Source organism: Anolis carolinensis, chromosome 2 (genome assembly GCF_035594765.1).
Source record: "Anolis carolinensis isolate JA03-04 chromosome 2, rAnoCar3.1.pri, whole genome shotgun sequence".
NCBI lineage: Eukaryota > Metazoa > Chordata > Lepidosauria > Squamata > Dactyloidae > Anolis > Anolis carolinensis.
In genome coordinates this window covers 71,835,560-71,857,795 of record NC_085842.1, presented here as the reverse complement: position 1 = coordinate 71,857,795, position 22,236 = coordinate 71,835,560, and positions in this window count along the sequence as shown.

Sequence of the window (22,236 nt, the reverse complement as noted above, 5' to 3'; positions counted from 1 at the left end):
TTAAGCACTGATGCACAAGAGTGTTGCCTTTTCAAGGTCTTGATGAAAACATATTAATTCAAATTAAATTGCTTTCATCGGATTCAGGGTATGGGCTGGTTGCCCTTATAAGTAATAGCTACTTGCCCGAGAACAATTTCCTTTTTGAAATACTACAAATCACTGCCATCTTTTCACAGTTTCCCCATTTTGCAATGCTGAGAATATTTCATAGGGCTATTAAAACATCAAGATGATCAGCTTTTATGGAAACAAATCTTTCCTTTAAATTTCACTTGTGACATACATGATAAATAAATATCCTTCCAGATACAGAAATGCTTCAGTGCCAATTCAAATGTCTAAATGTCAGTGGGAAAGAGTTCCATTTTACTTCAAGGAGTCCAAAAGAAATCAGTTTTTCTGAATTGTGATAATGTTTATAAATATGGCAGTCACTATTGCTTATGAGCAGAACTTAATTGCAGATGGAATTTGCTGTATATGCATAATGCAAACATATGGGAAGTAGCTCTTCAGGAATAAATACAGGATTTATTAAGTGGTCAGGTGACCCAAGGGACCTTCACACAAGCACAATTAGATAGTTAAAATTGGTCAAGGCTAAAATGGGGTAAGGGTGAGTGGAAGGACACAACTTTCTTTGTGAGAATAAACCCTTCTAACTCAGGTCAAGGAGAAGTTCAGACCAATCTGTCAGTCATTTATGTGTCTTGGCAGGCTAGGAAGAAGCAGTGGATGGAAAAATGAATTTGAGTAATGCTCTGCAACTTATTATTATTATTATTATTATTATTATTATTATTATTATTATTATTATTATGGTCTGCACCTCAACATCAAAAGACGGAGAGGGTGGATCTCCCAAAAGTTAACACCTCCAAGTATCTCAGATCAATGATAACTTCAGATGGCAACCAATTTGATGAAGTCACCACATGGATTAACATTGCTTGGATGAAATGGTGTTTGGTAGTAGGTGTACTCTGGAACAAGAAGATGCCTGTTCACCTAATATCAAAAATCTATTGTACTGTCGTAATGCCTGTGGCAATATATGGAAACGAATGTTGGCTGGCAACAAAGGAAGCAGAAAGCTGTCTCGGTGTTATGGAGCTTAGGATGTGACAATTTACAGCTGGCGTCACACGCCTTGACCACATCTGCAATGATGACATCCAGCAACGCTTTGGCATTGTTCCAGTTGTGGACAAACTGTGAGAATCATGCCTTAGATGTAATCTCCGTGGTGAAGATGAGTCCATTTGCTAGATTGCTCTTGTGACTGGCAAGAGAGCAAAGGGATGACTGAAGCAACGCTGGCTAGACACGTTGCCCAGCGATTTAAAGATGGTTGGCATGCACCCTGACCAGGTATACAACTGGGTGAAATGGCGCCAACAAACCAGTAAAGCAGACCCCGCCATCAAGAGGGGACAAATGCTGAAGAAAAAGAAGATTATTATTTACCAAAAGGTGCAATGAGGTTACATTTCAAACGTAATGGGGAAAAACTGGAATAATACTACTTATTATATTTCTAGTTAGCTTTTGAAAGTTACTTTTCAAGTTCTTTTTTGACATGTTTTGAATGAAATCTGTGTTTCTTTCAATGAAGCAATGACAAGTGACAACAAAGTAACAACATAAAAGGAAAGTAACATGTTATTACTTTAAAAAGCCCCCAAACTATAGCTAGCAAGCAAAGGCAACAATTTGTTTTTTATAAGCAACTTCCCAAGTTCTGTCCTGCCTCCTTGTGCTTCATTGGTACCTTCCAGGAGCATGCAGAGAGGCCTAATGGTGGCCCAGTAAGTTTCTCTGTATTGTTAAGACTTTGGGGGGGGGGGGGGGGGTTGGTGGCCAGATGCCATCCCAATTTTTTTCCCCCTGGCTGTGTGGACTTAAACCTGCTTTAGAGTGCTCCGAAGCGGGTTTAATGTATGTTTAAAAGCACCCCGGGTTCCCCATTCTGAGGCCATTTCCTATATATTAAGATCTTTAGAGGCTCTAAGCATTTAAAAGATTTTGGTGGCCCCATGTATTTCTAATTCAAATGTAATTTGTTTTTCAAAATGAAACAGTAAGACAGAAATATATATTTATTTTTGTATACTTCTTTTTTATTTATATTTGAAAAGCTTTCTCCTACTCTTTCTAACTGCAAAGCCTTTTATCAGGGACTTTTTGTGGAGTTGGGCTCAGTGGCACCATTTGCAGTTTTGCACCACATGGTCCATGCTAAATCCGGTAATGGAAAATTTCTGTGGAGCCCCCCTTCCCTTGATGCCCTAAGCATGTGCTTATTTTGCTTAACGGGTAATCCAGTCCTGTTCCTATACACCTGCTTAAGGAGGTGAGGCATGTAAGCAGGGAGGTCTCTGGTGTAAAACCCACCAGAATGCACTAAATATATGAGCTTGATGTTATTAATTTGTATTTAGATTACCTGAGTGATGGGAAAGAATAAGCCACAAAGAATCCCTGAAGCATTTTTCTTATAAAGACTATGGTTGGAACTCTGAGATTTTAACTATTTTTTAAAAGCCTTTATAGAACAGAGCTTGTGGAGAATCATGCAGCACTCCAGATATTGTTGGGACCCAGAATCCTTCACTATTTGCAATGTTGGCTAGGGCTGCTAGGGTTTGCAGTCCAACAACAATTCCCATCCCCAAGTATATGAGAATCTGAAAAAGAAGAAGACTACAAATGAGCCACCTACACAAAGAAGAACCCTAGCACTATGAATATAGCATGAGCCAATTTGCAATGACATTTTGATGATGATGAGTAAAATGGAAGGAATGCAATAGGGGAAAAAGAAGGCCGCCTTATATGTGGATGGACTCAATCAAGGAAGCCAGAACCCTGACTCTGCAAGACCCGAGCATGCTTTGGCTGAAGAAGACTCTGGAAGGTCTCGCATTCATGGGTTCATCATAAGTTGAAGTTGATTTAATTGCACATAACAACAACACATTAAATATCCTGTGTCTCCCCACCCCCCAAGCTCAGGATATAAGGAGTTAAAACAAACAGTTAAACAAAGTGCACCAAAAATGTAAATTATTCAATAGTACATTTTTAAATTTTCAGAATTTGTCTATGTGGCTATTGAAATGTGGTTTTGTTATGCCCCAATTTACTCACCCCATAAAAAAATGAAAACTTTGTAATTGAAAAGACAACTAAAACAGACAATAGAGAAATCAACCTTCAAATGGTTGTTAAACCAAACAACCAAAAGTCTTCACCTGCATAAGGAAAGGCATGGGCCCAGGTCCATTCCATTTGCCAGGGCTGGAGAAAGGATTCAGCAACATCTGGAGCACCAACAGTGTTAAGTTCCCAAGCCAGGGCTGGCCTTACCATGGAGCTGAGTAAAACAGTCCTCCTGGGGCAAAGGAACTCCTTGAAGCCAAGATCAAGTATTCATGCCCCCAAGGTGGAACAAAACCTTTAAGTGTTGGACACATTGGGCTTGCAGGTAGCAAGATATTCTTTCCTCTGGACAGGGCAGGAGAGTCAAGAAGCATCTTCATAAACAGCAGAATTCCTTGGGAGACAAAGGCTCCACCTACGCTGCCACATAATGCAGTTTCAAGCTGCGTTATATGGCAGTGTATATGGGGCCATATTGAAGAAGGTGCCATCAACTGATGTTTCTCACACTGCTATCAAGTAACTCACACTGGTTGCCTTTTAGGCACCAGTCTGAGGACCATGTCTGTTAACTGACACAACATGGCTTTCAACTCTTTTATCATTTGGGAGGTTTCCTAAGGTTTAAAAGCAATAAGTTAAATATGGCAGCTGTGTGTAACTACTTAGGGCATTATCTCACAATGTTGTTATACTATTTTTTTGGTATCAGGAGTGACTTGAGAAACTGCAAGTCGCTTCTCGTGTGAAAGAATTGGCCATCTGCAAGGACGTTGTCCAGGGGATGCCAGATATTTTTGATGTTTTACCATCCTTGTGGGAGGCTTCTCTCAAGTCCTTGCATGGAGCTGGAGCTGACAGAGGGAGCTCATCTGCAGTCTTCCCGGGTTGGATTCGAACCAGCAATCTTCATTTCAGCAATCCAACCTTCATGTCAGCAGTCCTGCCGGCACAAGGGTTTAACTCATTGCACCACCGGAAAAAAGTATAAATTACTCTGTTAAAGCACAAATGTGCCAAGGATAAGATAGTGAGCGTCACCCATCAGCTACCCTCATGAGAATGGCTGGAGCAGATTTCAAGGGGAATAACACTGCATAAAGGAGTGGTGCAATACATTCTTTTGTGGGTTGCAGTAAGTACGGTGTAACACAACCACATTTCAAAAACAACATGACCAAGTGTCATGGAACCAAGTCCCAGGGCTGAATTTCCAAGCCCTGGACTTGGAGTCATAACATAAATAATTCCGGATGTCTCATGGAGCACCTGGCAGAAGAAGATAGAAGAGCCTGGGAACTTGGGGTTGAAAGTATAAACAATTATAATTGGTAGAACGTGTGGGAATAATAGTAATGTGATACAGGGGGTGGGATTTGGTGAAGATATTTACGTGTGGTGTGACGTTACGACAGAGGTGATAAAAATGATTGTATGTAAACATTAGGTCATTCCCGACTTTTCCAAAGTCATGTATTCTTCAATAAAGATTGGATTTGAGAGCAGCTATCTTTGATCTGCGTTCAGACTGGTCCTTTGAAGTGAGCCTGACATTTAAGTCGGGAATCCCCGTTCTCACCCTCCTGCGGATTCGCAGTGAAGTGATAATGAGTGGAGAAGGCGATCAAAGCCTAAATGGAGCAGAGAGGCCTTTGCCAGGGGCCCGGCCGTTGGGGGAAGAAACGCTGCAAGCCATAGCTTCCTCTACGGGGTACCCCAGACCGAACGGCGTGACCCAGAGGATTCCCAGAGGAGGAAGAGGCGTCTCGGCGGCTGCAGAAACCAGTTGGGGATCTGGAGGAAGCATGCCGGAGACCGTGGCCCTGCGGTTATCCATCCTGGAAACTAATTTATCCAGGCTGTCGGAAACCGTGGGGAGATTGGTGCCACTATTGGAAGAGAATCTCCAGAAGGAGCCCACCCGATATGGCGCCGAGAGAGAGCCAAGTAAAGAAGAGGCTTGGAGCCAGAGGGGCCAGCGCGCCTCAACGCAGAGCCCCGTGGCGGCGAGGGGCGAGGGGGATGAGGAATACTGGCAGGAACTGGAGTTCCGGGACAGAATGGCGCGCGAGGTGGAGCGCCAGCAAGCTCTGGGAACTCTGAGGCCGCCAACTCCAACAGGACTCCCAACCCCCCGAATGGGCGTCGGGGTGGAAAGACCACTGGGACCAGGAATCGGGTCCAGTGGATTAGCAGAGGAAGGCAGAGAGGAGCCGGAGATCCAGGAAGAGGAGGAGGATGTGCCGTACGACGAAGGAAGGCGAAGTGCGGGGGCTACGGCGAGGCCCGCATTCGGATGGGGAGAAGGGTCGACAGCAGCGGCAGAGTTTCGGGAGCCGCGGGGAACGACCGCCGGGATGGGGCGCGGCGTGTTCAAAGGGGCCGTCCAAGGGAACCCGATGCAACCCTTCCCCATACCTCCCAGACAGCAGCAACGGGCCGCAGAATGGATGCAGAGGAGGGAAGAGCTCAAACTGGAATACGGAGGGGAATCATCTGAACTGAACTTTTTCCTCATTGGCATCAGGGGATACATGAAGGACAATGCACACACATTCCCCTCCGAAGGAAGCATGGTGCGGGCCATCGGCAACACACTAAAGAGAGTAGCGGCCAGCTGGTATGTGCAACTACATGCCAGACGCGACCCGTGCTTGAGGTCAGTGCCCCGCTTCCTCGCCGCACTGGAAAACCGGTTCAGAGACCGGCTAGAGCAATTGAGGGCTCGAGACCAGCTTAAAGGAATAAAGCAGAGGGACAAAACGGTGCCCGAGTACGCAGAGGAATTCCTCCATCTCGCAGAAAGGGTACCAGAGTGGTCTGAAGTGACCAAAGTGGAGATATTCAAAGAGGGACTACGCCCGGAGGTTTTTAGTTGGGCGGCGCACAGAGACGATCCAGAGACACTTCAGGGCTGGATACAACTGGCAGGGCGCGTCGAATCCACCCTGGCCCAAGTAAAGCGATTCCGGAGCGGCGGCGGCGGCGGCGGCCAGCAAAGACCGGTGGCGAGGGGTCGAGGAGAAACGAGGAAGCAGGAAAGGCCCGGAGGGAGGCCGGGGATCCCCTTCAAAGGAGACGACAACAGACCCAAGCCGGGATGCTTTGTATGTGGGAAGACGGGCCATCGAGCAGCAGAATGTTGGGCCCGGAAGGGGGAGCCGCCAAAACCCCCAAAGCCCAAGCCAGCAGCCGGGAGACGAGCGGAGGAGGAGGTGCGAGCCCCAGAATCTCCGGAGAGGCTGGTGAGTCAAGACAAACGCATGCTGGTAGTGCCAATCTGCCTATCGGGGTTAGAGAATCGGGCCACCTGCGGGGCATTCGTGGATTGCGGTTGTTCTAGGAACATTATAACTCCGGAATTAGCAGGAGCGCTAAAATGCCGGCAGACGCTGCTTGACTCCCCGATTGCATTTTCGCAGCTAGATGGATCAGTTGCTGCTGGAGAGGTATCTACGAAGGAAATACGGGGGGTCCCATGTAAAATAGGCAAATGGGAAGGAAGAATATCCTTTGTGATAGCCCCTATTGCCACATACAATGTCATACTAGGGATCCCATGGCTCGAACAGGCAAATCCCGAAGTAGATTGGAGAGGAAAGAGCCTGGCATTTAAAGAGCAACAAACACAATGGGAGATAAGCAAAATAGCAGCAGAGGAGGACGAGGGAGATGAAACAGGGGAAATAGACCCACAGCTATTGCCACCTGAATACAGAGACTTTGTGGATGTTTTCAATCAGAAAGAGGCAAGTAAATTACCTCCCAAGAGGAATATAGAAGTAGAAATTGAAATAACCCCAGGAGCAAACTTACCAAAACCAAAAGTGTATCCCATGTCTGTTCAGGAGAAGGAGGAATTGAGGAAATATATTGATAAGAACCTGGCGCGAGGCTTCATTAAGCCATCCAACTCTCCTCTCGGAGCCCCAGTGTTATTTAGGAGAAAGAAAGACAACTCTCTAAGATTGTGCATTGACTATCGAAATTTAAATGCAATTACTAAGGACAATAAATACCCTATGCCCTTAGTAAAGGATTTAATTACCGTATTGAAGAAAGGGAGCATATTTACTAAACTGGATTTAATTGAAGCGTATCATAAATTAAGAATCAAACCCGAGGATACTTGGAAAACTGCATTTTCCTGCGCATTCGGCCATTTTGAATATAAAATTTTGCCATTTGGGTTAAAAAATGGCGGCAGTTGCTTTATGCAGCTTATAAATGAAATACTGCACCCATTGTTGTACCGAGGAGTATTCATATTTCTGGATGACATCTTGATCGTGAGCGAGGATAAGGAAAAGCACGTGGAATTGGTCCGGGAAGTTTTGCAAAGACTAAGGGAAGCAAAGCTGTATGCAAAACTGTCCAAATGTGAATTCAATAAAACTCAAATTGACTTTCTAGGGTACCGGATATCTCCAGAAGGGTTAGCTATGGACCCGTCTAAAGTATCAGACGTAAAAGAATGGGGAGTGCCTCAAACAAGGAGACAATTGCAATCATTTCTGGGATTTGCAAATTTTTATAGATCGTTCATAAAAGGCTTTGCGCAAATAACCGCTCCCCTTACTGAACTTTTAAAAACAAAAGGGAAAGGGGAGACAGCAAAAGTGAAAGCTCCTGGCGCCAAACTGAGTTGGACACCAGAATGCCAAAAGGCATTTGAAACCCTAAAAGGACGCTTCACAGAAGAACCTGTCCTAAAACACCCCGATATCCGGAGCCCTTTCATAATTCATTGCGATGCTTCAGACTGTGCATACGGGGCAGTACTATTGCAAAAAGATCAAAATGGGAATTTAAAACCTTGTGGATATTTGTCTCGGAAGTTCAGTGAAACTGAAAAATGTTGGCCCATATGGGAAAAAGAAGCATTAGCCATATTAAAAGCCTTAGAATGCTGGCGACACTTCCTCGAAGGGAGTGGAATCCCATTTGAAATTTGGTCTGACCATAAGAACCTCCAGTATTTAAAATCTCCTCGAAAATTGTCCCCTAAACAAATTAGATGGGCACAATACTTTAGCAGGTTCGATTTCCAATTAAAGTTTTTCCAAGGGAAACAGAATGTCTTGGCAGATGCTCTTTCACGCATGCCTCAACACGAGGGCATAACCACTACAAAAGAAGGAACATTATTTTCCGATAAACAATGGGGTTTAGCTGTCAGTACAAGAGCGCAGACCCAAAGAGAGAACACTGCTATGATTAAATTTGACGAGGAAAATAGTTGGGGAAAAGAACTGAGACAGTCATACGAGGGAGATCAGTGGATTGCATCCAACGCAGAAAAGGGGGAGCAGAAGGGGGGATTTTGGTTTGTGAACAAGAAACTGTATATCCCGGCAATATTAAGGATTAAGATTTTGCATCGTTTTCACAATAACCAGAGCGCTGGTCATACAGGGATTACAAAAACAACAAAGGCGATAGCAAAACATTGTTGGTGGCCTGGGATGAGGAAGGACATAAAGAATCATGTTATCCAATGTGATGATTGTGCCAGAAATAAATCGAGAGGAGGGAAGCCAATGGGATTATTACAAACAGTAGCAGAACCTACCAGGCCTTGGGAATGTGTGGCTATGGACTTTGTGGGGGAACTGCCAGTTAGCAAGGGACATCGTTATATTTGGACAGTATTAGACCTGTTTTCTAAACAGGCCCACTTTATAGAACTGACGAAACTACCGTCGGCAGAGAAGCTGGCTGAATTGTACATAAACCATATTTATAAACTTCATGGATGTCCCAGTAGAGTGGTCAGTGACAGAGGGGTTCAGTTCACAGCAAAATTCTGGGAAAAATTCTTGGAAATGCTAGGAGCAGAAAGGAGCCTAAGTTCTGCTTTTCACCCCATGACAAACGGGGCAGTAGAACGTACTCAACAGACGCTTGGACAGTTCCTCCGCATGTACTCAAACATGAGACAGAATGACTGGTCTAAATGGCTAGCCTTCGCAGAACTAGCTTTTAATTCGGCTATACACTCCGCAACAAATAAAACCCCCTTTGAAGTTGTTTACGGGTATGAAATACAGCCTCTGCCCCAATTGCCAAGATGGACAGAGAATGAAGAAACAGGGGCAGGGAAATGGAAAACTCAAATGCTAGAATGTTGGAGTCAAGTGACTGCATCCTTAAAGGAAGCACACAAAAAGTATAAAACATTCGCAGACAGAAAAAGGGTGGAAGGCGAAAAATTGGAGAAAGGAGATTTAGTATGGTTAAGTACACAAAACATCAAGTTGGGACTACCTTCGAGAAAGCTGGGCCCCAAATATATTGGACCATTCAGAATACAGGGTGTTATAAACGAAGTGACTTTCCAATTGGCCTTGCCAAAAAGTTTAGGGAAAATACACCCAGTATTCCATCGCAGTTTACTGAAAAAGTATATGGGTACTTTGGACAAAATGGACACATAGAGTTATTGTTTGATTTATTTCAGAATTGTGATGAAAGCAGCACCGAAGAGGAGGATGGAGAAAAAGGGGGCGCCATGTCATGGAACCAAGTCCCAGGGCTGAATTTCCAAGCCCTGGACTTGGAGTCATAACATAAATAATTCCGGATGTCTCATGGAGCACCTGGCAGAAGAAGATAGAAGAGCCTGGGAACTTGGGGTTGAAAGTATAAACAATTATAATTGGTAGAACGTGTGGGAATAATAGTAATGTGATACAGGGGGTGGGATTTGGTGATGATATTTACGTGTGGTGTGACGTTACGACAGCGGTGATAAAAATGATTGTATGTAAACATTAGGTCATTCCCGACTTTTCCAAAGTCATGTATTCTTCAATAAAGATTGGATTTGAGAGCAGCTATCTTTGATCTGCGTTCAGACTGGTCCTTTGAAGTGAGCCTGACAACCAAGGATCAAATTTGCTTTATTGTCATAACAAGTAGTTTTCGAGTTCCTTGCAGAAGTTGCTTTTAAAATGCATTTCAAGAAATTCTTCAGGTTTTGTGCCCTTCTCTTATAAATCTTAAGGAGTTTAAGTAACAGAAATTACTGAAAAAGAACTCAGCAGTTCAACACCCAATGTACCAAAATACTAAGTTATCTTTCCTACACTGTGGTGAGTAACAGTGTTTCTCAAACACCGTAATGATAACAAAAATGTTTATATTTTAAAAATAACTTCCCAAATTTTGTTTCCTATTACTGGTTTACTGATTTAGCTTCAATGAAGACCAAGCAAGGTCTGGTGGCTTCCCTGTCAGTGAGACAGTGGACCTGTAAAGACGATGTTGCAAATTCACCCTTCCAGATTTTCAAATGGCTTCTGCAATGGCTTCCACAATAAGAAACCTAGAAAAACATTTAAAATTTGTTACAGTTGTGGGTAAATAACAGGTGCTTTCTGGGTGGCAATAAAATACACCTTTTAAATCCTGTTGCTAGTACTTTTAATAACTTATGCCAGGTATTAGGAGACTTGGTCATGCAACTTAAGACCAACCTACTTGGTCACAAAGGATAAGCAGCAAAGCTTGGAAAAGTTACTTTTTTGTGACAGCTAACAAAAAATCCCAGCTCCCAGCTGCGAGTTTCTGATAATTGTCAAAAAAAAGGAGTAACTTTTCCATGTTCTCGTCTGAAGTGGTCTGGGATCAAAAGAGCTCACATGGGTTTTGCATTTCTCCGGCCCATTAAGCAAATGATTTTAAAAAATCAGTGCTCCAGTTACACAAACTCAGACATTTTCTTTAGCAAGAGTTGACATTTTTCATTTCAAATCCAATCCTGGGCAGTTGGGTTTCAGACAAAATTGCTGCGAAGCACACAGAAAAAGCTGTGAATAAGTATGTCTCACGCAAAGTGCAAGAGCAAGTGAGTGAAACTATTTTTCTTCCTCTTTCATTGGTGCCACTATTTCAACTTTGTGAGAGTAAAGCCGGTGTTTGGCTTGGCTCTGGCAAAGTGAAATGAAATAAGCTGGCCTACCAAACAATCCCAGCTTTGTAAGCACAGTAATGATTAGACCTTGTGGAAATGAGGAGAAATATGGCACTTACTCAAGCTTCTGAGGGCAATTGGAAATTAGGATTCACTGGAAAGAGAATGTTGTTCTCTAGATGGAGCAATTAACAATTGTGGTAATAAAACATCTCAAAGTATCTCATAAGAGCCAAATTAAGTACTAATTTGCAATAGGTAGGAAAATATTTTTTCTAGTTTAAGGCTTCATAATTTGTGTGTAAAATACATGAAATGAAAAACAAAAACCCATAGTGAAATAATAGGATTTTTATTGCTTAGGGTAATTGATTTCTATTGGGTTTCTGTGATTTTAAGCCAGGCTTTTTTCTGCAATGAAATGTTTTAGACTTATCATTTAAAAACACCTGGCATCCTGATCATGTAGAAATTCACAGCTTGTGGGGATAGTATATTAGAGAAGTAAAATGTTAAAGAGGGCAGGATCCAACAAATGTTCATAGTTTGGAAACATTTTGCTCACCTTTTTCTGGCAAGGTGAACCTGCCACAAATAGTCTTGTCTTAAAGGCACAAACGTCCAGACAACTTTACATCCTGTGCAAGTAAAATCGTCTTGGAGATTAGTGTGTACAGTGTAGCCATGTAACTATATGGCTGCATAGCAACGTAAAGCATAGAGGATTCCAGTTTTTGACTATGGACTACTCTGTTCTTAGTTGCTTAAGATTAAAACAACTCCTCCAGCTGTATACCAGAAAATACCAGTTCTACAACTTGTCCAATTCTGAAAATGAGGATAACCTATTTTGGTTCTTCTACTGCCACAGAGAGCCAGAAAATGAATTGTTCATTTCTGTACCACTGGATTTCTGTTTACTTTTTCCTTCCTTTCTGTGATTTAACCAACACTTCCCTTTGATTTTTTGTGGGGGGATGGGAGGAGGTTGCAGGCACTACTACTCAAAATTTGCAAACCTCATTAAATATTTTCTTGTGCTAGGCTGTTATGAAATCTTGAAATGCATGCAGTCTTAAATATAGGTGTTTTTGTTGTTGTGCATAACCTTAGGCTGTGGTGAGGACATTAAACCCTCTGACCACCTATGGCTGATACCCACCCAATATTCCCAGAAAAAACAAACAAAAAAAAACACTGTACTCTGGATTCTGAGGGTGTATTGGCTAAGATCCTTCACCAAGCAAATGGGACATATTTTTATAATCACGGGATTGGGAAATTCTACCTTATTGGTCAGTTGTGACACTTCACAACCAAATATGCATTCATGTTTACATGTGCAATGCTCATTAATGCACAATTATGCTCAATGCATGCATGTATTCTCACACATCGTACAGCCCCCTGCAAACTTGAACTAAATATGACTGTTCTGTGTTGTGCAGGGTTTTGTGCAAAAACGTGTAAAGCACCAACGGGATTTTACCCACTGTATTACAATATTGTTTTCCATGTGAAAAACTATCATTCTGCAGTACACCTTGATGTTAGGACACTAAAAACATTGCTTTGGCTGATGCTACTGTACCCATCTGTGTTCTAAATAGGTTTATCTTACTGGTTTTATTTATTTGTTGTAATGGCTCCAGTTATATTATGCTAAAGTGGTATTCTGTTCACTTTTGGATTGCATAAAATCATAGGATTTCTTTGTATGGCTACTGTGCAGTATGCAGCTTATTTCTTTTAGCACATCAAATGTGTCCTGTATTTCTAGTTCAGTCATGATACATATCTTCCCTTCAATTGTCTCAGTTAGCAGTGCTCCTCTTGTTTTATTTTCAGAAGGTTTTTTAATGCCTGTAAGCAAGCCTTCTTTTGTTTAAAAAGACTATGCACATGTGATCTTTTGAAATATTGTTGTGAACTTGGTAAGCGAAAAGCAGCATGGCTAAGAAGAGGTAATTTATGGGACAAAGGCCCAAACCGCACATGAAATCTTCCAAATTCAAGTACTTGTAAACTTAGGAGTTTGAAATCAGAAACCAAACTGTCTCAGACTGCTTTGATTTAGCTTTTGTGTGGATATAGTTTGTTTGCAGTTCAAATGCTCCAGCCAAACCAAGATTGGGGTTTTGGGTTTACACTCTCATCCTGACATTTCACAATGCATCTCAGCATGTAGGCCTGGCCAAAAGGATTGTGAACAAGAACTGGTTGAACATAAAGCAATTTTCAGTGCTTCTCAGACCTGGCTCTATCCCTTTTTTCTAATATAAGTTCACTGATGGCTATTGAGTTCTGATTGTTCCTGAGCCCTATCTCCTCCTCTGCAAAATGGGAACATAAATGCCATTGTGTATTCTGAAAGCACCTTTGACATCATGATTATTTGAAACCCTATCAGTTACATTCAGCCTCAATGTTACTCTGCCTTGATTGAGGCTTTCAGAAGCTAGTTTTAAGCATGATTTTTAAACTTGTGTCTTGTATTTTAGTCCCTGTCCTTTGTTTTTAATATGTATTTTATAGAAATACATTTTAATATTTATCTTTTATAGAACGGGTAAGAAATAAAATTATTATAATTATAATATTGCATTCTTAAATCACTCTTTGGTCACTGAGTAGGAGTGAAGAAATAAGCTCTTGTTTATTTTGAGCTTCCCAGTTTTGGTTTACATTTTCAGGTATAAGGGGATATTTCAACTACTTGATCTAATCCACAAGTGGAAGCCAAGGTTCCTAAATGAATGATTTGGTCTAAGGAGGCAGTTGTCACAAGAGATAATCATTTTTGCGACATTTCTTCCACACATATCATCAAAAGCTATGCCTCTTCTAACCCTGACTAGCTTTAAAAGAAGAGGGAGGGAGAGCAAAGAAATGTATAAAGCACACTCTCTGTGTATTATAAGGTGTGTTTGGCAACTGCTGCGTCAAAAAAAAAAAAGCTAATTATTTATGAGATGCTTGCCTCCTTCTTGTTTATGAGATGCTTGCCTCCTTCAACCTTCAATGTTCAGTTTAATTGATTTTGGGGTTGTTGTATGTCTTTCGGGCTGTGTGGCCATGTTCCAGAAGTATTCTCTCCTGACGTTTCGCCCACATCTATGGCAGGCATCCTCAGAGGCTGTGAGGCATGGATAAACGAGGCAAGGAAAGGAAAAAAAAATATATCTGTGGAGAGTCCAGGGTGTGGCAAGAATCCTTTGTCACTGGAAAGCCAGCATTAATGTTTCAGTTAATCACCCTAATTAGCATTGGAAAGGTTTTGTCTCTTGCCTGGGGGGCATCCTTTGTTCAGTCATTAGTGTCCTTGGGTCCTTGGGTCTCCTCTGCCCTCAGAGTGTTGGTTCCCATTTACTGTTTTTATTTTAGAGTTTTTTTAATACTGGTAGCCAGATTTTGTTCAGTTTCATGGTGTCATCCTTTCTGTTGAAGTTGTCCACATGCTTGTGGATTTCAATGGCTTCTCTGTGTAGTCTGACATGATAGTTGTTGGAGTGGTCCAGCATTTCTGTGTTCTCAAATAATATACTGTGTCCAGGCTGGTTCATCAAATCAGATTCACCCAAACTTTTGGCATTGATCTTGCTCATATAGGAGTTCATTTCTAATATATGAAATGCTTTTTAGGTTCAAATCATAGAATCATAGAGTCAGAAGAGACCTCATGGACCATCCAGTCCAACCCCCTGCCAAGAAGCAGGAAATTCACATTCAAAGCACCCCCAACAGATGGCCATCCAGCTTCTGCTTAAAAGCCTCCAAAGAAGGAGACCCCACCACACTCTGGGGCAGAGAGTTCCACTGCTGAACAGCTCTCACAATGAGGAAGTTCTTCCTAATGTTCAGGTGGAATCTCCTTTCCTGTAGTTTGAAGCCATTGTTCCACGTCCTAGTCTCCAGGGCAGCCGAAAACAACCTTGCTTCCTCCTCCCCATGATGTCCCAAAATGATTTGAGATGTTAAACAGTTCTGGCTAGTATTCAGTACTTTGAATTTGGTGGAGCTATTTATGTTTTATGCTTTCTAGAAAGTGCAAATTAATATTGATTTTTAAGTCTACTTTTTAGAGGAAACAAATGTAGGCAGTGTTGATAATACAGTTCAGTCTTCATGTTTAAAGTCAGAGTTCAGGAGAGACAAACAGTGTTTAGTATATCTTGAGTTGCCTTTTCCAATACAGATTCCTGTGGCATATACTGTGTTGAAAAAAGGTCAACTTTAATTTTTATAAAAATGCTAGTTATTATTTATCATGGATATAGAGAAATGGACGTTGGGGATTTTACACAAAGTCAAGAACCAGGGGTATTTAATTGTAAGACAAAATGAGCAAGATATTGTTTTACTACATTGTTTTCCCTTGGACAAGTCATAGGAAATTCTATTTTGATTACAACATATATTCATTTAGTCAGGTTAAGGAAGATATGCCAGTATGTCTTCTGTAGGAAATATCCAGAGTCTCAGCATACTTCAGTATATAAGCTTACTTCTTGAACATGTATACTAAACAGAGACTGACTTATCTTCAGAGAGGCTAGGCAATTTAAGACAATCCATTGTAGCTGCAAGATTTAGTCTTATCAGGAAGCAAGTTCAATTGAATCAGGCAGATGTACAAATAGATAAACAGGATCAGTTGCAAGAAAACAAGTTTTCAGTCCACTTAAATCCAAGCACTCTGGGTTGATTGTTTTCTAGATGGCCAATCAGCATTATCCCTGGTACGTCATGTAGAAATTAAATTAATTACATTTGTGAAACCATACCAGATGTTGGACAAAATGCATCCCTAAGGTTGTTTTTGCATCCTTGATCCTTCCAGAGTCCCTTAGAACCTCCTTTTCTTGGGGAATGGCCAAGAAATTGCCATTTTTCATTAAGAATGGCTATACCACCTTTATACACTGTACTATTATTGCACTTCAACTGCTATAACTGCATCCCATGGTCTGCTGAGGAACTAGAGTCTCTGACTAAAACTTCTAAATATCCACCCCTGGAAACTGCAAATCCCAGAATTCGATAGGATGTCATCATGTCAATTAAAATGGAATCATAGCACCACGGCTGTGCCATGTGCAAAGTTGAAAAGCATAAGTGAAATTGTATGCACACACCCATACGGACACAAGCCCTTTCTCCTTTCCAGTCTACTTAAACCATTTGCCCTTTTGATGATATCAGTTTAGAACCATTTCTCTGATTCCATTTCTTCCTTTTTACAGGAAACGCCTTAAGGAATTGAACATTTTGTTAGCTCCCTTTGCCTGTGTAAAATGATTGTGTTAGGAGGATGTGAACTTTAGACTGAAACTGCGACTGCCTAATGAGCAAATAATGTGCATCAGTCATAGCATCTTTCTCTCTTGTTCCTGTGCCAAAAAGCCACGGTGATGAGATGAAGGAATTCTGTTCTGTTACTATGAACAATTTTTCCACTGGCAATAGAGTCTATGGTGTATATTAGACATTGGGATACTATCCTACATAGCAGTGGTTACTTGATGTCACTGGAAAAGTGAATGCTGCATAATTATTTTTCATAATAGGCATCCATTCCAGAAAGTTGCAACTTGCTCCAAGTTAAATAAACACAAGTTCCCTTAAGCCTGCCATACCTTGATCTACTGATACATTATTTCTGCTGCATTCAAAAATATGCTAAAACCTTAATTCTTTTTAAAATGTATGACTAGTCTTGAAGTTGTACAGCTCTATTAATTTGTCAGTGATATTATTGGACACAGTCCCACAACAGGGTCATGAACAACTGGGACCCTATTTAAAATCAGTTGGAGTTATGACTATGAATATCTCACTGCCTAGGATTAAGTTTGTTGTTCTTAGATTAGGGCTGACTATTTGTCTAGTTGACTAATAATTATCTTTTTTAATTACTAATCAATGGACGACTGATTTGATAAATTTTCATATTAGCCAAACTCCAAAAGGATGGTTTGAAACAATATAAGCATATAATTTATAAATGAAGAAACAAAAGTGAAGAAAATATAGTCTCTCTGATCCTTATATATGACAATATTTCTGTCGTATCATATAGCAAGGGGTCTTAGGTTGCTGTACACATAAAAACAATATGAACGGTTTAAACCTAATCCAAATCTAAAACAATAAAATAACAGTCTAAAAGATATTTAGTAAGTTAAAACAGCTCAAGAAGTTAAAACAGTTGAAACAACATAGATGTACATTGACTGCAGAAAATTAGGCCCTGTAGTTTTAATAAAGCTGGTGTTTTGACTCAGTGCCAGAAAGCAACCAAGGTGAGATCATTCCACAAATGGGGCGCCACAATAGAGGGCCCTTCCACACAGTCATATAACCCAGAATATCAAGGCAATTAATCCACAATATCTGCTTTGAACTGCCATGTAATCCAGTTTAGTGTGGATTTTATACAGCTACCCTGTTTCCCCAAAAATAAGACATCCCCAGAAAATAAGACCTAGTAGAGATTTTTCTGAATTGCTAAATATAAGGCCTCCCCTGAAAGTAAGACCTAGCAAAGTTTTTGTTTGGAATTATGCCCGCCAAACAGAACACCAGAGCATGCAGGATTGGTAAATGTACGTACCATAGATTGCTGTACATGAAAATAATGGTAGTAACAAGAAATTCTTGATAGGATTCACAGTTTGTCTGGTTATGCTGCTTTGTGATGATATCTACTGTACAGTATATAATAAATGTCCAATTTTTTTGTTCAACAATAAAAGTGAATTCTTCTTCATGGAAAAATAAGACATCCCCTGAAAATAAGACCTAGCACATCTTTGGGAGCAAAAATTAATATAAGACACTGTCTTATTTTCGGGGAAACACGGTATGTGGAAGGGGCCAGAGAAGGCTTTCTTTTATGTCCTCCCGTGATGTATTTCTCCCATTGGTGTATCATCCCAGTGCTAATAATTTTAGTAGAATCTTCAATGAGTTTTTAAGAATTTAATATATTGTAAATGTGTGTAATGTATGGTAGCTTGTCTATTTAAGATTTTATTTTATAATTTTATTCAGTTTGTTTTTGATTTGATATATGTTATGTTTGGCATTGAATGTTTGCCACCATGTTTTCTATTTCTGTAAATAGTCCCTTCAGTGAATAAAGCATCATCATCATCATCATCCTTACTTCTTGATTATATCCCTTAGAATCAATGAAGTTTACTTTATTGTGAATATAGTTAGTTTTAACAAGAATATCACTGCTTAGAAAGTCAAGAACCTATACATCTGGTCAGCGAATGAGCCCAGCACATTCTCACTGAGGGCCCTTCCCCACAGCCATATAACCCAGAAAATCAAGGCAGGTAATCCACAATATCATCTTTGCATTGGATTATCTGAGTCCACACTGTTATATAATCCAGTCTAATATGGATTTTATACAGCTGTGTGGAAGGGTCCACAATGAAAGTAGCATACTGCTTTGAAATTCTTTTGCTAATACATATCTTTATACCTGCAGCAGGATGCTAGGTGAGAAATATTCCTACTCTCTCCTCAATTCTCAGAATAGTGAAAAGTTCCAGAGACTAGTGTTTACTTGAATTTGGTTTCATTTGGAAGGAGCTGTCGCACCTCAGGATAGCTTCACCTTGCTGAACACACCAGGCTATACACAGGTTGAAGTCTTTTGTAGTTTATTAGGAAATAGGAAATAAATAGTTCTTAAAAAGCAAAAGTAAAGATCCAAAAGATTGTTGCAAAACCAAGGCTATACAGAATAATCCAAGAAAGTCTTAGGCATAAAACAAGGTTCAATTAATACATGACACAGTCCCATGAACTTGATTACAGGATAATTCAAGAAAGCAAGAATTGCTTCTAACTCAAACGAGACGTTGCTTTTGACAAAGGTTTATCTCTCAGCACACCCTTTAATATTCTCTGCACAGCATGAATGCATTTCTTTGCCCTCTGACCTCTTTCTCTTTTTTGTTTGCTAATCTGACACTCCTGCGAACCTGAAATTCCAAATGGCCAGCTCGATCTAGAGATGCTGTTTGGTCAAGGCCAGGCAGCTCGTTAACAGCAGCCTCTGTCTGCATGCTATCTAGTTGGGAGCTATCCTCCCTTTGCACCTGGCTATCTTCAGTATCATCTCCACCATTCCCTGCCATGGGAATGCCTCCCTGCTCCTCATCTCTCACAACATGGACACTCTGAACCTGAGTCCCATAATTCCCATCCGAGTCACCTTGAACCTGAATCCCACAATCCCCATCAGAGTCACTCTGAGACTCCACCTGAGTCACAACAGGAGCTCATGAGAGAATCATGCCCTTTTGGCATACTTAAGAGCCCTTCCAGACAGAGCCCAAAATGCAGGCACTATCAGACTTTTACCTGAGGCGTCTAAATGATGCCTCAGGTAAAAGTTAAGTAATTTGAAACAAAGCAGGTAAACAAATTACTTTGTTCCAAATTACTTTGATACTCCATTAGACCTGGGCCTTCATGAAAGGCCAGGGTCTAATGGAGTATAGCGCCAGTGAGGACTGACCCACAGGACTGCTTAAGTGGTCCTGGGTGCAATCCTCACAGCCCACCTTGGCTCTTTGGGTTTTCAAAAGTCTGGAGAACTGGGGAGGGCACCTACCGTCCCCAACCCCCAAAAAGCTTTAAAATAAAATTAAAACTTACCACGCTGCCATTAGGCCTCTCTGGAAGTCTCATGGGGTATCAGGATGCAGCAGGGGGATTGCTCCTGGGACTCCATGTCTCCTGGTGCATCATTGGTATGCTCCAGGAGGCCTCCAGTGAGACTTAATGGTGGTGCGGTGTTTTAATTTTATTTTAAGGCTTTTTGTGTGGGGGGTTCTGTGGCTCCATGCCCTCCAGGAAGTTACTAGGAGGTTATAGAGTCAGCCAACGAGCAAAGCCCATTTTTGGGGGGATGTGGGGACTTAATAATAATAATAATAATAATAATAATAATAATAATAATAATAATAAACAGGAAAAACTCAGCCGCTATCAGGACCTCAAGATTGAACTTCAAAGACTCTGGCAGAAACCAGTGCAGGTGGTCCCGATGGTGATGGGCACACTGGGTGCCGTGCCAAAAGATCTCAGCCGGCATTTGGAAACAATAGACATTGACAAAATCACCATCTGCCAACTGCAAAAGGCCACCCTACTGGGATCTGCATGCATCATCCGAAAATACATCACACAGTCCTAGACACTTGGGAAGTGTTCGACTTGTGGTTTTGCGAAACGAAATCCAGCATATCTATCTTGTTTGCTGTGCCATACAATGTCGTTGTGTTGATGATGATAATAATAATAATAATAATAATAATAATAATAATAATAATAAAACTTTATTTATACCCCGCCACCATCTCCCCAACGGGGACTCGGGGCGGCTAACATGGGGCCATGCCCAGAGCAGTACAATATAATAAAATATAAAAACAGCATACCATAACACAATTAAAAGCAATACAATAAATGATAATATACATTACATCAAAAAAACCAAAGAAACAGTAAAACAAGGGCAGGCCGCATGAACACCAAGATAAAAACTTGGAGTGAGAAGGACAGAGGAAGAGGGACAGAGGAGTACTCCACTGTGGACAGGGACACATGAAAGTGGGACAGTCTAGAGGATAGATGTTGGGGGGGAGTAACACAGAAATATATAACAGAAATTACTCACCGAAAGCACAGCGGAAGAGCCATGTTTTCAAGTCTTTCCTAAAAGCTAACAGAGTGGGAGCTTGCCTGATTTCAGTGGGCTGTGAATTCCATAGTCAGGGGGCCACAGCAGAAAAGGCCCTCTCCCTTGTACTGACAAGGCGGGCCTGGGATATAGACAGTGGTGATAAAAGGGCCTCCCGGATGATCGTAAAGATCGGGCAGGTTTATGATAGGAGATACGGTCACGGAGGTAGGTGGGTCCACTTAAACTTGCTTCGGGTTTAAGTGTAGCCTGGAAGCATCCTAAATTTGTTTGCAAGTACAGGCAGCCCCCGAGTTGAAAACATCCGACTTTCAAATGAGTCACAGTTACAAATAGGGGCAAGACAAAAAGAAGTAAGAGAAATTTACCCCAATGAAGGGAAATTCACTTCTGAAAGAGTTACTATGGGGTAGGTGTCTCCACTGAAGTTTTATCACCAATCCTTGTTTCCACAACAAGCCATTTTTTTTTCCAAAATCCAATTTGCACAGGGACAGAAAGCAAAGTGAAATCTTCTGATCAGACAGCAAAACAAACACCACAGGGGGGTTAACTAGAGATGTGCGTGGTATTTGTTTCACCTGTTTCATTCGTCTATTCATTTAGTATCATCCATCCGGATGCACAAAACGAAAGATGCAATTTTTGGATGAAACAAAAGGCAACAGTCTATATTAGTTACACAGTTTAAATCACCCTGGCACCCCCACCCCACTTGACATACCTCCTTTGTACTTCAGGATTTAAAAAAGGGAAGAAAACAACTATTTAGTATGTCTTCCACATGGATGAGGAAAAACAAATATAAGGGAAAAGAAGCCAATGATGGAGGGAGAGTCTTCTTGATGGTAGCATCTCATATGTGTAAAGCACTCTACAGGCAAGTTTGCCTGCTGCCTCCTCTGGTTTCTTTTCAGTTGTTCTTAATTTCACCTGTGCTCGGATACATTGCTTTTATCTATGGTGTTCTGCTCTTACGCTGCAATTTATCATGTAGTTTGAGTTTTAAGCTGCAACCATTTAGATCAAAGAATGGCAAATATATTTTAGAAATAAGAGCACAATAAGTTTCATTTCATTGTTTGCTACTGCATTCATAGCTGTCTGCCCTCTTCTGCCTTCAATGCTGGCCCAGTAAATAGAGATTTGTCACACATTGATCTCCATGCTCACACAACATATCTGCTCTCACAACATATCTGCATTGTCGAAAAGGTGAAAATCCTATTCTCTCCAGTTCATGGGCCTCAGAAATTACAAGAAGCAAAGGGATTTTTAGCATCTTTGAGATGAAATGCTCTGGTCCACCAGCAGAGCTCTTCAAACCTCTTTCCATCTGGTATATGGTGATCTATATTGCATTAAACTGAGTCTCTGGGTTTCCCTTTCTTTTTTTATCAGGATCAAAGTACAGACAGAATCCCAA